This window comes from Columba livia, chromosome 4, assembly GCF_036013475.1.
Source record: "Columba livia isolate bColLiv1 breed racing homer chromosome 4, bColLiv1.pat.W.v2, whole genome shotgun sequence".
NCBI lineage: Eukaryota > Metazoa > Chordata > Aves > Columbiformes > Columbidae > Columba > Columba livia.
This window is the reverse complement of record NC_088605.1, coordinates 74,720,990-74,738,872: the sequence shown is the minus strand read 5'-3', so window position 1 is coordinate 74,738,872 and position 17,883 is coordinate 74,720,990. Positions and strand designations below refer to the sequence as shown.

The following is a 17,883-nucleotide window of genomic DNA, read 5'->3' as shown; positions in this document are numbered from 1 at the left end:
GTTTTATATTGGTTTTATATCATATCATTAAGCACACAGTATATCCAAAATAAATTTAGATGCAAAGATGCAGAGACAGGCATGCCTAGAACTGCAAATACAGCTTCCTAGTTGTAGTTTGTAATTCACTTGTATACTAAGAAGTATCAGACAAAACTGTGTTCAAGTCAACCTATTTGTTATTTCAAATATGAAATACCAGCATGTGAACCTGGGTTAAGTTACAGATATGTGATTACTATATATAATAAAACATACAAGTATCTGTATATACAAATGAAATGCCAAATATTTAACATACTTGCAAACAACTAAAGACATATGCACACACACATATATATGTTTTCTTATCCGCCTAAATACAACTCTTGGGATAGACATTAATTGACGTGTGTCTACTGCTAATGAGAAGCATGATGCTAACTAAAATTCAGCACAGATGCAAATTACATCTTTGTTGACCAAAACCTCACCTTGTCTGTTCAGAAAAAAAACATGAATGTGACTTCTGTAGGTCTAAAAACATCATATTATCTGACTGAGCATGAACAAAATAACTTTAGTATGCATTTGAGATATGGGAAACTTGAAACATTTCATAATTGGGTTCCAAGAGATCCTGAAAATCACATTAAAACTACAACCACTTAAATGATTGTCTTAAATAAATTTTTTCTATCTACTTTTTTCTAGGACAAAACCACAATGTTTTCTTTCTTTTGGAAGCAGGGACCTCTAAGAGTTGTAAACGAAATGGAAGTTACCTGCAATTTTACATGTCAAACGTACACATTCATTTCTTCCACATAGTCAAGCATTACCAGCAGACCCAACATATTTGATGATTTTCTAGGCCTTCATTGAAATGTTGAAATGACATTAGAACATAGATTGCGTACGCATGTACATGAGGAGGGAGGATAATTCATAAACCTTGTATTCATGTATCTGGCTCTTTCTGGAGATCAGGATGGACAAGTGACAAGGCTAGGACTAGATGTGAGTTAAGTGGTGACATCTGAGCAAAGATTTAGTGGGACTGCAATGTTGACCATTAGCTGTTTTCATTTCAGCCAAGCCATCTTTAGATACCTCAGTTCTTCAGTGGACCAAGCTCTTACAGTGCCATCTGCTATGATTATCCTGTCTTGGACTAATAGGAGACTAAGTAACTCAAGTCCTGATTATTTTTTTAGGCTTTTCTTAGGAATCTTTTCAAAGATCATTAGCACATTTTCTTAGTAGTGGACACGACAATTAGACAGAGTGTTTCAACAGTTAATCAACCAGTGTAAAATATTAATGAATAAAATTCACATATAATACCACTCTGACTCTCATAACAGAGTTTAATTGAGCTGTAAGTGATTTGAAACACTTCAGGTGGTTCCTTTCTTAAAAGTAAATTTCACCCAATCCGAACTCTTGTGTAAGTTTAATTCTTAATAATGTCACATTTTAAAAAACATTGTTTCCACTAGCAATTGTTTACAACTTTATATGAAAGATATGTAATCAGAACGGTTTTTGTTCTGCAGTATTTCATGAGTTCTACCTATTTTTATAGCTTTTTACACCAAAATATTGATGGAAATGTAAGGTGAAAGTTGTAACTTAAAACCCTGAACATATGCAAAATAAAATGTCACTTCTGGTATACATCAATTTTAGTTTGTTTTTGCACATAGTAGAAAGGTTTTCCTGTATGTTCATAAAAGACTGGGGTTTGACCTTTTAAACAAAAGATACTTTATTTTGAGGAACCCAAAAGCTTAAGAAAAAAACATTAGGGTCAACATTTCTTACCTATACATAGATCAAAAACTCTTTAAGACAATGGAAATTTCTGAGTAGAGTACAAGTGGCTCTTTATGAAAAATGTACATGATATGATTAACGAAATGTCTAAATGTGGAATTAAGAAATTCTAGGTGTAAGAAAATGTCTTTGGACATAATGAAACTGAAGCTTCTTCAATCTTCTGTCCCACAGATTGCATGAAAATTCCCCATATTCATGTTACAGCAATACTCTTAATAAAGATGTGCTTTCAAACAGTGCTGGTGAGGAAAACAGCAAAACAAAACAAAGCAAAACACAAGCAGGTTTCACAGTTTTAGGCTACAAATAAATGAGACTATATTCAGGATAGAAAATATTCCCATTGGACTACATGATTTCTTAACTAAACAACGTAAGTAACTATTTTCATTTCCTCCCTGAAAGATATTCCAATATGCTTTCCCTAGAATACCCAAACTTTGCTCAGAATTAGTTATTCCCATACTTGTGGAATACAGTATAGAAACATAAAACATCTTTTAGAAATGTATAGACCTGCTGTAAAGGCAAATACAAATGTATAGGCCAGCAAGTACAGGTTGTAACTTTCAGATTCAGTAAGTTTCTCAGTTGCTGAGAATGTTGTCAAACTAATATCAAGAATCTCTATAAAATACTGAAGTAATCTGAAAAAGATTTTCTGCTACTGACTAGGAGGTTTTAAATGAAAAAAAATTACTGTTATGTTATCAATACCATTTTGTATTGCATATAATAGTTAACCGAATGACACATCCAGATTAAGACCACACACTTCTCTGGATGTGGATGCACATAGCGACACGGGGATGTCCAGTACCTCATGATAGCTCTCAAGGATATTCACGTCACTCCCTGTTTTCCATTTACATGAGCCTAATTACCAATTCAGATATTGAAGAAATCATCAGACATATGGTAAATTGAAGGCATGACAGTGTTATTATATAAAAGCTACAATTCTGCTAAAATCTATACTACTAGCTTTTAAGAAGCAAATCATTATTTATAACCCTGAAAAAAATATATATTAATATTTATGATGTTATAAATCTCCATGAAAGCCAGTGCCTACTTATAGAGAAAAATATGTATATATGTTGGTTGTTAGGAAGTCTAAGCATTTTGCCAAAATCTGCAAAAATCTCATGGAATGCATATTGGAGTATCTGAGTCATGAGCCTCATCTTCATAGTACATCATAAACACCTCGTATTGCAGTATGCCGAGTCATAAGAAGTTTTTGGTGTCAGAAAACTATTTTGGGAGGAACTATGAATGGACTTTAATATAGATTGCTTCACACTAATTTAAAAGATTCTGACTATTTTTTTAAGAAGTTCAAATTATGCCATAGCTCACAGAAGATATGAAATTTGCTGGAGAAAATATCCTATGAATAGAAAAGTACATTTTCCCTAAAAGAATAATTACCAGTCAAGCACAGCTGATGGGAAGCTATTACAAACCACCATCTCCTTCATTGATCTGGATATTTCAGGTAAAATTTTGACAGGTCTGCCAAGCTTCTCCATGAACATAATAATTCTTACATGGATTCCTCTGAGCACTGAGTAGAAGTAGTATCATAACACCTAAAGACACTGCCCAAGAAAGCCAAAGAAACTGTGGTAATTAGACGCCAAATCTATCTGAGAAAGTTAAAGGTTCAGTGTTCCATATGTCCCCCTCATAGTATGAAAAGTAAAACAATACCTCATGCTAAATCTCAAGGAGATTCACATGTCAACCCCTATTTGCCAAACTCCTTGTCCTCTGACATGTGATGACATTCAGTGTATTATTATCTAACAGAGCTGCTATTCAAAAAGTCACCACACACGTAATGTAGGCGACTTAGTTACTTAATTAAATGATACAAAAACCCTAAAATTACAATGTATTATGTGTACTATTCCATTAAAATATAACCAAGAAGCCCTGTTATATACAGATTCTCAACATGTGCTGGACAACAGTCACAGAATCACGGAATCACATAATGTCAGGGATTGGAAGGGACCTCAAAAGCTCATCCAGTCCAATCCCCCCAACGGAGCAGGAACACCCAGATGAGGTTACACAGGAAGGTGTCCAGGGGCGTTTTGAATGTCTCCAGAGTAGGAGACTCCACAACCTCCCTGGGCAGCCTCTTCCAGTATCTGTTACCCTTACTGAGAAGGTTTTCTCAAATTTAAGTGGAACCGCTTGCGTTCCAGTTTGAACCCATTACCCCTTGTCCTATCATTGGTTGTCACCGAGAAGAGCCTGGCTCCATCCTCGTGACACTCACAATAATTAAGAACTAGTAACAATTAATAGCTAGTATTTGCACAGATAACTATGACTTCAGAATGACATCATGGTCCACAATACCAGATTTTGTCAGACTTGTTATTAATCTGGCCGAATTTCATACTGAAAATCATCTATAGATAATAAGCACAGAATGTGAAGATGTGTTAGCAAGTGTCTATTCAGAATTTAATCATACTCTCCAGGAAAAATTTGTTCTATTGTAACAAAGAGTAAAAGTTAGCAAAGCAGCAAAAAAAGAACTAAAGTTAATAACTTGTATCAAATGGATAGCTATTTTTTAAATAAATGGAAACTGTGACTAATAAGCAGTGCATAGTAAGGAAAACGGAGATTGTAATTGCCATAATACAGCACATCAGTGGTCCATCTAGTCCAGCATTCTGTCTCCAGAAACATGCATAAAAAATGCTTAATGAAGCAAACAGAACATGCATAAATCATCAGCTGCCTTCAGCAAGTGCTTCATGAACTCAGAGCTGACTTGACATCGACAGTATTTAAAAAGGTCATAGGCAGACCGATCTCAAACTACTCTTGAAGAAAAAATGTGTTCAATTCTGCAACAATCTTTTCTGCAAGTTTCATATTGTGCTTCTTTCTGTACCACTCCTTGGTATTCAGGTTGAATCTACTGATGTATATTAATGTATTTTGTCAGCCTATTTTTTAAAATCTTGTCTTGCAAGAATTTAGAAACATAATGAATTACAGATGTAGGGCTACTGCAGCATCACATGAATGGCTTGTTCATGAAGACTGAGTTTACTTTCTGCTTTCTCATTAATATTTCTTATTACTATACCAGTAATTCAACTACTCCTCTTTTTGTTCTAGTCCCTTATGAACATACACATCCCTGCTTTATAAAACAGAGGGAGCAATTTATGAACTAACATGCAGTTAATGAATCGTAATAAAAAATGATCTTGTAGAAAATGACTAAACACAAAGATTAGCACAAAGACAAGATCTGATTTGATTACTGGATTCCAGTGGCAGAAGCCAGAGGAAGGAAAAACTGCAGTAATATCATGATAGAAAGTTCAACTTAGAGTAAAGTCAAACAAAGAGTTATGAAAACACACAATTTCCAAGTTTGAAACCAGTCTATCAGGTCAAAGGGACAGAGAGCAACTGAAGAGTACAAGGACTCATGAGAAACTCATTTCAACATGGCGACATTCAACAAACCTATTTATTTCTAACGGTAACAACAGTGTCACTTCTGACTAGCCATTATTAGAATGCATCTGACATCAACATACAAAAAAAATTAGCATTAAACAATAAAAAGTAATTGAAAATATAATGGCAAACACAGCAAACAGACCAAAATCAAAACTCCTGTTAAGATAAGCATCGCCTCCTACTGCTTTCTGGGAAAAAATTATCTTCTAATATAGTTTTTCTGAGACTATTTTTATATTTAGAATTAAAAAACGGTGTGAAGCTTCATGGTAAGTATGACCCATTTTCTTCAAGAGTTATTATTCTGGACAACCAAAATAATTTCATAAGTTATAAAATATGAGTGATATTTTATATTAAGGCAAAAGGATAGAAAAATGTTTCACGTGTCAAACATTTACTGAGTTAATTGTTCACTCTATTCAATTACTTTGTTCACTTCTAATTATCAATTAATTGTTCAACTATTTCACACAATCATTTTGAATACAAGTAACTACTTTCACTTCAGTGGCCAAGGACTGGATAAGGAAGAAATCTGGTATCTGGAGTGTCAGAAGTCTGAATGCTATACCATGCACTAAACGTTGGTCACCTTTCCTCAGATACATACCCTGACAGCCTAACGCTGGCTTCTCTATTATGATTGTCACTCAGTTGATGTCATATTATGTTCCTGTGGCCATTTAGTTGCACAACTAGCTCACAAAAGTAGCTATGGGCCTCTTCAGGCCTATTAGAAGCTGTCTGGTGAACGATGCCTCTCAGCTGGGGGTACTGCCCATGAAGGCAGCAGAACAGCTGAATTGGGATATGACATGATGACATGGACTGAATGTGTTCTTTGTTGATATCATGGTCAAGCAAGGAAGGAAGGAAAATTGATCTATTTTTCAAATAGATCCTTCCTTCACTAGAAAATGCTTGTGCGTCACCTTCTCTTAACAAAGTAGGATTCATTCTCAAAAGGGTTCTACAGAAAAGTCATAACCAGCTGGTCTCAGATACCTACTAGGTAAAAGTATAGGAAAACTGAAAGTTCCTTAGTAAGAAATGTTTGCAAATTCCTTTTATTCAGACCTAACTTTAACTTCATACTTCTGTGACAAAAGCCTATGTTTGAAGTCAGAGGGAAATACCACTGTACATGTGCTACTACAGAATTCTAGAAAATATTTTTTGTATTACAGTTTGAGTCCAGCCCTAAAAAACTGCTTTATGTGTGGTGTTTGTTGTTTTGGTTTGTTTCTTTTCCTCTCCTCTCTGGAAATTCCACTTACAGAAAGATAATAAAATTCAAAAATTTACTGTTTGTGACTCTGGTTGTGGTTACCAATTAACAAGTAGTGCTGGACTTCAAACGGTTCTCAAGAACAGTAAATTACGTGATCTGCCTTATTCTAATACTTCTATAGTCCCACTAAATTCCAGCAATCCTTTATTGTAAGATTCGCACAGAAAGAATAAGAGTTTAGTTTTGTTTTGTAAATGAACTGTTTGGTAACTGTAGGAATTCCAGATTTTAAGTTCATTATTAAAGGAAACTCATGACCATTAACAGTTTCTATGTGTATTCTCAGTGTACTTAACATCTACTGAATCAGCTCAGAGCAGTTAAGGACTAGAGAGGATAATAAATTAACTCAAAGCCGCATTTTTTTCTCCTTCTGTGCCTTCAGATGTTGTAAGCATAAAAACTGGTAATGCCTGCGCCCATTTTAGGCCACAAACAAATTGTGGCTCCACGACCATTTACCATTCTAGAAGACTGGCAAACAGAAATATACTTTTTCTTCTGTACTCAAAGTGAGCAAAAGGTGGGCACAATCTGCATTTCAAACCACAGGACGAGTCTAGCGCCACGGCCAGTGATCTTTAATGCAGAAGTCACAAAGCTCCTATGTGTTTTCCTTTATGATCTCACTCTCTGGTCTCTTGTTTTTCAAAACCACAAAATGTGCAAGACCATCATTTCGTTCATGGGAAAACTGTCACTGACTTATGATAACAATTTAATGAGGTTCAAGGAAAAAACACGTTAGGTGATGCTTACATGACTGAAGAAATTTCCCTCAATGCACAGACAAGCAACACCAGTCTTAAAAGGAATGGTGAAGTTACTTGGCTTGGCACCACTAGTACAAAGAATTAACCTTATTTAATATGATCTTGTTCATCATAATGAGCTTCATCTAATTCCATCCTTCAGAAAGCTTCATTTATCTAACTTACAAATAATATGTTAAACAAAAGCACTTCACTATATTAGTGTAAATTACATCAAATGCACTAGAGAAAATTACCTAATACAATATTCTAAACCATTTAGTGTTATGAACTAGAAACTAAAAGAGAAAATTACATTCATGATTTGTAGGCTATTGAAAACATTCTACACCTGAAATCACACAATCTGCATATACCTTGCTGCTCTCTCAATGGTAAAAGGCTTTAATAAGCCAGAGAACCAGAAATAATATTCTGTGAATTAAGCAGAAAAATACGTTAAGTCCCTCTGAATGCGCATGAACAAGACCCTGCAGGTGGTCTCTTCTCAGGCATTGGCACCTGAGCCAGGGAACTCCTCACTTCAGCTGGGTTTACTTCCAAACACAAGACAAGAGTTCCGAAACAAGGCCCAAGTTTTTCAAATGCAGAACAAACATCTGGACCAACATGTAGACACAGCATTAGCCTTTTTGTTAATTGTCTGATGTTCGCACAAAATGCCATGCATGCGATTGAGCAAACCCACACACACACCCTGAAATGTTTAAAATCTATCTATTGAAAATTGCCCGTAAAAAAAAAAAAACAGTGAAATCCAGAAGCACTGACTAACTTACAGGCCTATTCTATGGAAAATTATAGACCTAGAAACTTTCCCAAAGATTCTCTCTTCTGTTACTCAGTAGTTGTTCACGAAAAATTCACTCCCAAGTCTACAAAGTAAAACTAGATGAGTGTGGAGGAATCAAACTTCTTGCTATAATACATCGATTTGGTATGTAGTCAGACAACCTCAGAGATAAAAAGCAGGAGTCCCTTTTGAGAAAGGAGTAAAGTGTGGTTTGAACTGCAAAAAATGAAATGTGTTAATGTTTTCTGGAAAATCCAAAATTTTGAGACTAATGTTTTTTTTTCAAAAAAACAAGCAGATGGAGTAATAAGAATTGTAAAATCTTCAAAATACATAAACCATCTCTTTCCAGAGGGCAATCTTTGGAGATCTGCTAAAACAGCTCTTTCTAATAGAACTTCTTATTCTGTAGACCAGTAAAAATTTAGTTTAAGAAATTAAATTTGTTAATACAAAGCTTACTTGCAGTAAATATTCTTAAACTAACCAGGCAGCCTTTAAAAGATTTAAACTACTAAAAGGAAAACTTTGCCTTTAGGGTCAAGAAACAAGAAATTCAGAGTGCACATCATTTATATTTTGACATAAATCTGTACATCATAATGTCTAATACATAGAATTTCTACTTTAATAAAATATTCTGTTTCTTAAGGGCAGAAAGGGTTTCTGTTCAATTGCTACAATAATCATAAAGGAGTAAATGATATCTCCAGGAACTTAAGAATTACACAAATACTCAAATGAACAGATCCCTTGTATGAATTTTTAGAAACAATAAGCTCCTATTAATTGTGGGGGTTTATTAGTATCATTATTATTATTTTATGTTTTCCTCTTCCCTTGTGAGTTTTCTGCTTTTGTAGCATAAAATTACTAGGCTTTCATTTGTTTAATCAGATCACGGTCAAGTTTAACCTGTGCTAAACTATAAAACTTCAAATAAATGTTTCATTTAGAGTCTGCTCTATACACCAACAGGAATTAAGTTCAAATCAACGTAGGACACAGTGCTACCAAGAGTCCATTACAATCATCAAACTTCAGTTATTAAAGCAAAAAACGAAATGTAGAAGTTTCAGAAAGCAAATTTATGAAATTGCAAGTTTGTAGTTTTTATCTGACTGTATTTGATCAAATGCAGTGGAGCCCAATTACTAATTGATATCTCAGACTATAAACTTGACTTCTACTTACTCAGCAATGACTGTTTCCTCCTTTCTGTGCCCCATAAAGGTCTTTTAGACCTTTAGGATGTCAAAAGACTGAAAAATACTGATGTAGCTGTATTTCAGCCAAAGAAACAGAATCTGCTAGTTTAGGGATTTACAGACTCTCTAGGAAGAGTGGTACAGAAAAGAAGAAGGCAAAATTGCCTAACATAATTCTGTATATCAGGTCAAGAGAAATTAGAGGTCACTGAGCTTCCTTTTTTCCTAAAACAGAACCTATTGAGAGAAAAACAGTTATTAAATCACACTAAGTTGGGCAACAAAGCTAACAAAGAAATACTGCCGACTTCACCTTTTTCCCGGATAGAAAGATTAACCGTTCCACAGTTAGATTTCCTCTCTCTTTTATGGGATTTTGATCCCCTAAAAACATTAAATCTCCCCAGGTATTTGGAGAATTTGTATATGAGTTATGCAATAAAAATAAAGTTCCCTAAGTATCCAGCTATAACATATGAATTGCTGATTATACATGGCAGGTATTCCAGCAGTCTAATACAGTGGAAAAGATAAGCATCAAAGTCGTAGGGAATATACATGGTATTTATGTTGAAGTGCAGTGGAAACGAAATTGCAGGGAGCATCTTAGTCATTCTGAGCTTTCTTAGGTTAACATCCTCATAGATGCACAGCACAGAAACAAGAAGTGACTGATAAAAATGTCTGTTGCTATAGCAATTAGTAATATCAATAACAACTGATTAAACATTGACTATAAAATCTTTAAACAACAAAGTAAATCAAAGTGCTTCATTGTTCCTCCCTATCTTAAACTCCTAAGCCCTGAAGGTGGAAATATAAAGTAGCCATCAGAAGAGGTTTTCTCCAAGAGGCCCGATAAAACAGATATTCAACTTGAGGTTAAATTAAAACTTCAAAACTCTAGAGCTTAAAAAGACATTCAAAGGCTAAAATAAATTATAATACTTAAGATGTGGTGCTGTGTATAAATAATGGAACAAATTTTATGAGACCAACATATTTAGTATGTTAGTAGTGATGGAAGCAAGTGTGCAAATTGTTTGAGATACCAACACATTTAACAAGAAAGCAGCAAGGAAAGCAGCTCTGTAAAAATGAGGCAAAAATTGCAAGTTATTCCAAAGCCTCTAGATAAAAACTACCATGTAATTGCTCTGTTGATCTGCATCCATTTTTTCCTGAGAGGTTTTACTTTTCCTTTTGTCCTTAGCTTTTTTACCTTTTTTTGTTTACTTTTAAACTCTTACAAAGTATGTACTTAAACACTTCCATTTAGATTTTAACCATCTAGAAATTGCCACATTTATCACTCTGAGTTTTAAAAGGGAATTAAAAAGATAGCTAAAGCAGTAATTATGGCTATTTGCCTCTAATAAAAAATAATTTATCCCACATGCGCAATATAGTCCATCCATGAGTCTCAATACTTTAAGATGCCTGAGGGTCAAACTGCAGAGATGGGAAAGTTGGGGTACATTACATCATATAAAAGATATATAAAAAATCTGGCATCTACTGCATGCCCAAGTGTAAAATGGTAGGGGCTGCAGTAAAAAGCAACAAATAGGACTCTAAAAGATGACGGATGTCTCAATTAAGAAGTCTGCTGTGTTGTAAATTCCTTTCCTATGGTGTTCTCAGGAGGTTGCCCTGGTTCAAAACTCTTAGAAAACTATCGACAGAGTTCTCAGACCACAGACTGGAAAACCTCAGGCACAGATAGTTGTACTAACCAGAGGAATGCCTGAGACAGCTTGTGAACTACACGGGCTGAATACATTTTTCTGAAGAAAGCTGGAGAGCAGCAGGAGGATGCCAGAATTGGCACTCTTCAGCCTTTGCAGAGAAATAAAGCCAACCCCATTTTCAACTTAACAGAAGAATTGTCCCTGGCATGTGAGAAATGGGTCTCCACATCTTTAGCAATATACAAAATACTCACGTATTATGGGGTTTTAGTTCATAACCATCCAGCAATGAATAAAAAGTAGGTATCCATGCTGATTTTATCTGGTCAAATAATGACAGAAGAGGTGCTCACAGTGGTAAGCTTGCTCACAATTATAATAAAAGCATTTAAAGAGTTTAAATAAAGGATTTCACCTGGAAGTGGTAAAGCTGAATTCTTTTCCCTTCAGGAGTGGTTATGTTTTGAGCAATGGGGTTAAAACAAGCAAACAAAAAACCAAACCAACAAACAAAAACCTATCCTACAACTAATTTTGGAGGAGGGACTACAAACCCGGGATTTCCTTCAGCCAGGCAGGGATGTTGTACATTGTCCTACCCCCTCACTTAGTCTATATCCCATTAAACTGGCATTCTTCTCAGTCCAGTGCCTAACTTTAAACCAAGTCTCCCTTTACCTTCTTGCCTTCCTTGTGTGCTAGGAAATTGAAGTACTTGTAGGTGAACACTCTCTATAACTATTACACTATCACACAAATGACAACCTACACCCTTCCTGCACCTGCTTCTCTTGCACCCAGCAATACTGTCTGTGGCCCTCTGACCCTCTCACTTTGGCAGGAACTTCTATTCCAGCTCTAGGTATACAGGGACTTTTTTTTCAAATGGTTAAAAAGCCAACAGCATTCTGTTCTTGGGTCATCTCTGCCAAGTGAACAGAGGAACAGTTTGCAAATTGAACTGATAGCAATTTAAATACATGTTGCTAGACTATTCTACTGGCAAAAAAAAATAATAATGGACCAAACCATTATTATTCCTAGTACTGTTGTACAGAGTTGGGAACCAAAAAAATCTCATAAAATAGCAGCTACAGCTGTTTTCCACAGAGCACATGAATGTTCCCTTTAAATAGCCCTGGACATACTAGACACACCAAGAGGAATGGAAGGGCACAGAAAGAAGATAGCTGCATACTGGCTGTCCTCTAGGCACGTGCCCACATCAACCCCAAAGCTCAGCCCATTCTTCCTAGCAAACATTATTTCTTTCCTTTCCTGCCAGTATTATTGCCCTCTAATGTGATGCTGTAAAGGTTTGCAACAACATGGTTACAAGAGTCCAGTTTGCTCAAGAGGAATGTGGATATGTTTACTAATGAAGCACTTAGAAAAACTGCAGTGTGAAAAACAGTGAAACTGGATGCTGAACAGTGAAAAGGTCACTTACCTCTCACACATTTCCTAAACCACAAGTTCATGAATCAACCAGGTGCAGCCTTTAATATGTCCAGTAACTGCACGTAGCTTTTGAAAATCAGCAGTATTGTGAACATTTGTCTTTCTTGAAACCATGTTTTTGGAGTTGTCAAAAATGCAATGGCATTTTTTCCCTTCCTAATCTCCACAGTACCTGCACTCAAAAGTGACCTGTGAAATGTTATGCATACCCTCTTATCTTCCAGTCCCTGTGAGTAACAGATTGTGGGGTCCTTATTACATTTTTCTGGTAGCCCCATGTTTTGCTTCATCAGTTATTGAGGAACACACTGATGTCAGACAGTACACCTAAATCACAAAATCTAACACCAGATTAAAATAAAAATATTTACTTTCAACATCCAAAATAGACTGAACAGTTAAAAATGCTTTATCAGAGATGTAAGTGAAGAACTGAATGAAAAATCAGCGTTAGTTTATTACATCGAGATCAGAACTGGAAGTCTGGTTAGAAATCTCTGCCTGTGTTCAGTTGTTTTGATCTTTTTTCTTCCCTGCATTCCCTAACCAAGAACTACCTCTTGCTGCATGTCCTACATTTCCAGTTCATGCCAAAGAGGAAACCCTGATCTAGTGAACCACTTTTTATAGTTATACCCTTTGGGAGGATTTTCCAGAAAACCCAATAGAACTTAGTCTCCCTCTGCCCAAACCTACTTACCTCGAACACAATCATTCTGACCTCCCTCCTCTCCGCCACCCTTCTTTGAAGCGGCAATAGTTCTATATTAGCTGACCAGCTGTTATCTTCTATACTTCCCTGCCCTTCTATTCAGAAAGCTCCTCATCAACTGGCTAACTCTTCAATGTTAACACCTCCATTCACCTACACTTTGTATGAATTTATACCTGCATACATTAACAAACTAATTTGGTGTAGATATCTACAAGAGGTTTTTATTACAATGTCACTATGGATGACTGGCTAAGTTGATTGAGATCACACACAATAACAACATCAATCATGTTGGATGGCAATGGGTCCGGGTGGATTAACCTGCAAAACCTATCTTCAAGGGATACTTTAAAAATGGCTCAATATCAAACAAACGGGGAGCCCAAATATTTAGTTTCCTTTGCTTTCACAGTGCAATATAATCCCTCTGCTTGTCAGAGTAAGATAAAGTGTAGAGCAGCGTACTACTGAGATTTTAATACAGAGCCTAAACACTAGTAAAACATGCTTATTTGTGACATGACAGCATAACAAATGCTTAACTCCACAAAACAAAATAAAACAACATGGGAAACCTCTGTTAGTATTTATATTCTGTAACAATAGAGGAAAGATCTGCAGGAAAATGAGAAATGTGAGGAAAAGACAGAGTACTGTAATTAAATGACTTAGTGTACAAAGTCGCCCTCTCTATAGGAAAAAAAGAAACATACCATTGAAAATTTGATCAGCCATGAATGACTGGTCTAAACTACAATATGCATTGGCATTTCATTTCAAAAATATTCCTTTTGCTCAGTTAGTACCAAACTGATTCTTCTACACAGTGTTCACATGCTGGGTCTGTTATGCTAAGAACAATTGAACTTGAAGCACCTTGAAACAGAAGTACACCTGACTTCTCTGAGTCATCACATATAGGGGTTTTTCCACAAATAGATGTGTTTATTCCATTTTCTTGGCTAAATTCCAGCTCTCAATAATGCCAATGTTCTCATCTACAGTGTTAAAATTCCATAATGCCTAAAGTAGTCAATGAGTGAGAAATGTCTGCATTTTAATACCAGCAAATCTTCTTCCTCAACTCTATTTATTGTGCAGAGAAATTAATCAGGTTCTGTAAAACTGTTACATAGAGCAATTAGTCAATGCAGTACTTCTGAAAGGACTATAGATTTACTTTGCACCTACTGTCCTTCATTCCTTCCCCAAGATACTTTGCCCTTCAAACTGTGGCAAAATAAATCCACAAAGGCTGAAGCCAAGTGAAGAAACTGTGGTGACTTCAAGACACATAGGACAAGGAAAAAACCAACAAAATCCCCCAAGAAAACAAATTCCAAAGACTGAGAAGGAATATGTCGTTATGGGAAAGACTTCTGTTGTCAAAGAAAAAACCCAGGATATTCAATGTGTTTCTCTTATTGATACTTTTTTTGAAGAAAGTAGATGGAGCTACAAGGACCTTGGTATTATTTTTGCTGTGATAGATGGCTGTATGATTAGAATGCAAAAGCAAAAAAATAAAATAAATGGGAAGGGGAAAAACATATCCACCATCACTATTGAAAAAACTACATTTATTACTGCATAAACTCATTCATTTAAACACTAATTTTATCTAGTCATTTTATAAAAATGTGCTCCATTAATACTTGTGGTGAATGGGAATTGTACTTTAATTATTCTTATACTAACTACAGTTGGCAGGACCCCATAATCCCACAGAAATGAAAATAAAACAATTATTTTAATATCCTAAAATAAAGATTTAAATCATCAAAGAAGAAAACTTTAGAGCATGAGTTTTAGTGTATACAAAGTATCTTCACAAGAACTTCCACTGAAATACACAGATGATACAATAGCACTATTTGTAAAAGATACTTTTGTGTAAAATGCAACAACTCAAAAAGCCTAATTAATTTGATTTATTAATCTATTAGAACTACTATTAATGCTGAAATAAAATAATTTGGGTTAGAATTACCATATGTCAATCTGTACAGTATTATACCTGAAGAAACCTGAACCATCATCATAAAATTTCCATTGTTAGAAATCCACTAGCAACAAGTGACTGAAGAGAAATTAGCTCAATTTTTAGCAAACAACATAAATTACTTTAAAATACATTGAAAAGCTGACGTCACCTTGAAGACTAGTGTTATCATCCTTCATCAGTCACTGTTGATTACAGGGAATAAAATATAGCCAAGCAATGCTAGCGGTTGTATTTACACTTACTTTTATGTTGCTACTATGTATTTTAACTCTTCTCAACAGAAAGGCGATTGGCAGACTCTGGGAAAGGCAGAAACTACCATCTCCTGACTTCTGGTGTATATACTGCATTCCTTTTTCCCCATTCCCAGTTTATTCTCAATTCTGTTCAGTTTAGCAGAAAAATCATGTCTTTTTTAAGGTAACTATTCTGATTTTCAAGTCCCCAAGTGGTAGCATCTGGTAATCTTTTCCAAAACTTAACTCACTGTATGACAGAAAAGTAGTTAAACTTGCTTAAGTTCTAATCCTGGGTATTTTGGGGCCAGAGGAACACATATCAGCACATCACTGGGTAAACACAGATGAAAGGACACTACCCAATTCTCATACGATCGTTGTATATCTGATCGCACAGTGGACTGTTCTTCCTTAAGTCTCACAAACTCTGTTTTTCACGAGTTTCTGTATTAAGTCATTATCCCCTGGGTCCATCCTGGTATGCTCTCACCCTTCTTGAAATGGGACACCAAACTCAGATCTGATATTAAGCTTATGTATGTTCTATCTCAAGATTGTTAATGCTGCGTACATAGAAAAGATCAAATTTCCATGTCAGCTCCTAGTTATAATAAATTTTTAGTTAAGTAAATAAATAAAAAGAATACACATTGACCTTTTCAGCCATAGTATTGGTGTAAAAGTTCAAAATGAATGTCTAAGGAGGAGGTGTTTGTTGGTTGGATGCTTTTGCGGGGAGAGATCGACAAATCTCTTCATATCAAACACACAATTTATACAAAGTAAGAAGAAAACATTTGAAACACCATATGATTTGAACTCTGCTACTTTTAAGTCAAAAGTAAAAAATCCCAACTGTTTCTGACATCTAAAGTTAAAGATGATTTCTAAATCAACTAAATTTAATATAATCAAGCATCTCTGAAATTGTGACGTTTGGGAGGGCTTTCGGTTTGCTTTTATATAACTATTGCCTATAAAGACACAATTGACAATTTTAACACGTTTAATGAAGCAACCTAATTTTTTAAACATGAAACATTCAGATTTTAGTTACCGTTGGCTTTCTAAAACTCACTTCAGGAAAAATCTTTGAATACATTTCATAAGTCATCAATAAGTAACCACTGGTTAGGAATCATACATTTTTGAGGACAAAATTAGGTCGCTGTCTACCACATGCTGGCCTTTCTTAGCTTCCATAAATGATTAAGCAAGTGTAATAGAAAGGTTGTAAAATTAAAAATACATACTATCATTTTTCACAAAATCCATGGCACTGTACCATTCTTATAATTTCAGATTTCTAAGGTGAGACTTTAATTTTCAATAGTGTATTCATTCTTCTATGTAACTAAACCAGGCTAAAATTTCTCCACTGTAATTGCATATAATAAGAAATGACGTATTATAAACTCAATGTAGAATTACTGTAAATCCTTTTAACAGGCCCATATGAAAAGAACAAAGGCAAAAAAATGTCACTTACTTTAGCAGGGACGTTGTTGCTAGATGTACGAGGTTGGGCGAGCTGTCAGAACAAGATAAATGGAGCTCAGTTGTACCATTAACCTGTGACATTTTTGACAGTGCAAGGCTATGCAGTGTGAAAAAAGCAGAATACATGTCTTTTGACTTTTTTCCCCTCAGTTAGTAATAAAACTATGAAAATAGATGCAATAATCTTATATAAGAAAAAAGGGTCACAGTCTAATATAAGGCAAAAAAGTGTCATAATCTGACTCTTTTTCCAGCCCTCAAAAATATAAGAACTGAAATTAAGAGGCCCATGCCTTAAGGATACTCTATAGATAAATTCCACTACAAGATATAGAAAAGGAAATTCTATTAAGTAAATTAAATAAATTGTATTAAAATTTAGAACAAAATAATAATTTATTTTTCCATAAATCTTGACGTTTTAAGAACATCAAACTATAGTCTCAATACTGAAAATTTGATTTATACTTCTTGTCAATCCAGCTTTAAGCAGAAAGAGGAAAAGGAACTAATCACTATAAAATGATACTCAGTATACATAAGGCAGCAGTCATTCATTATATTATTAATTTTAGACTTTAGTGTTAACATTATGAATTAAGGTGGTTCTTTCCTAAAAATACACAATGTCTTGCTGAAAATACAAACCCCACTTTTACAAGTTATTTTACAAGTATTTTGCAAGTTAATATATGCCAAAAAAACACAGGGATACTTCGTGAAAAAGCTTTTTAGATGGTTGATGATTAGAAACCTTCTTCAACACTTCACTGAATCCAAAATATTCCTTAAAAACAGAGCTTTTCCAATAAAAGAGAGCTGATCTGCTCTCAATTTATCTAGTTATCCTTTGTGCTATGAAGAAACGTTATACAG

General features: G+C 35.0%; 1 long non-coding RNA gene across 1 annotated transcript in view; it reads right to left on the bottom strand.

Moving 5' to 3' along the window:
• Positions 1-17,043, bottom strand: part of LOC135579482 (uncharacterized) — a 39,510-nt gene extending 22,467 nt beyond the window's left edge. Inside the window, exon 1 of the long non-coding RNA XR_010472631.1 lies at positions 16,997-17,043. This is a non-coding gene — a long non-coding RNA (uncharacterized LOC135579482). The remainder of the gene's footprint in view (positions 1-16,996) is intronic.
• Between the last annotated feature and the right edge of the window lie 840 nt (positions 17,044-17,883).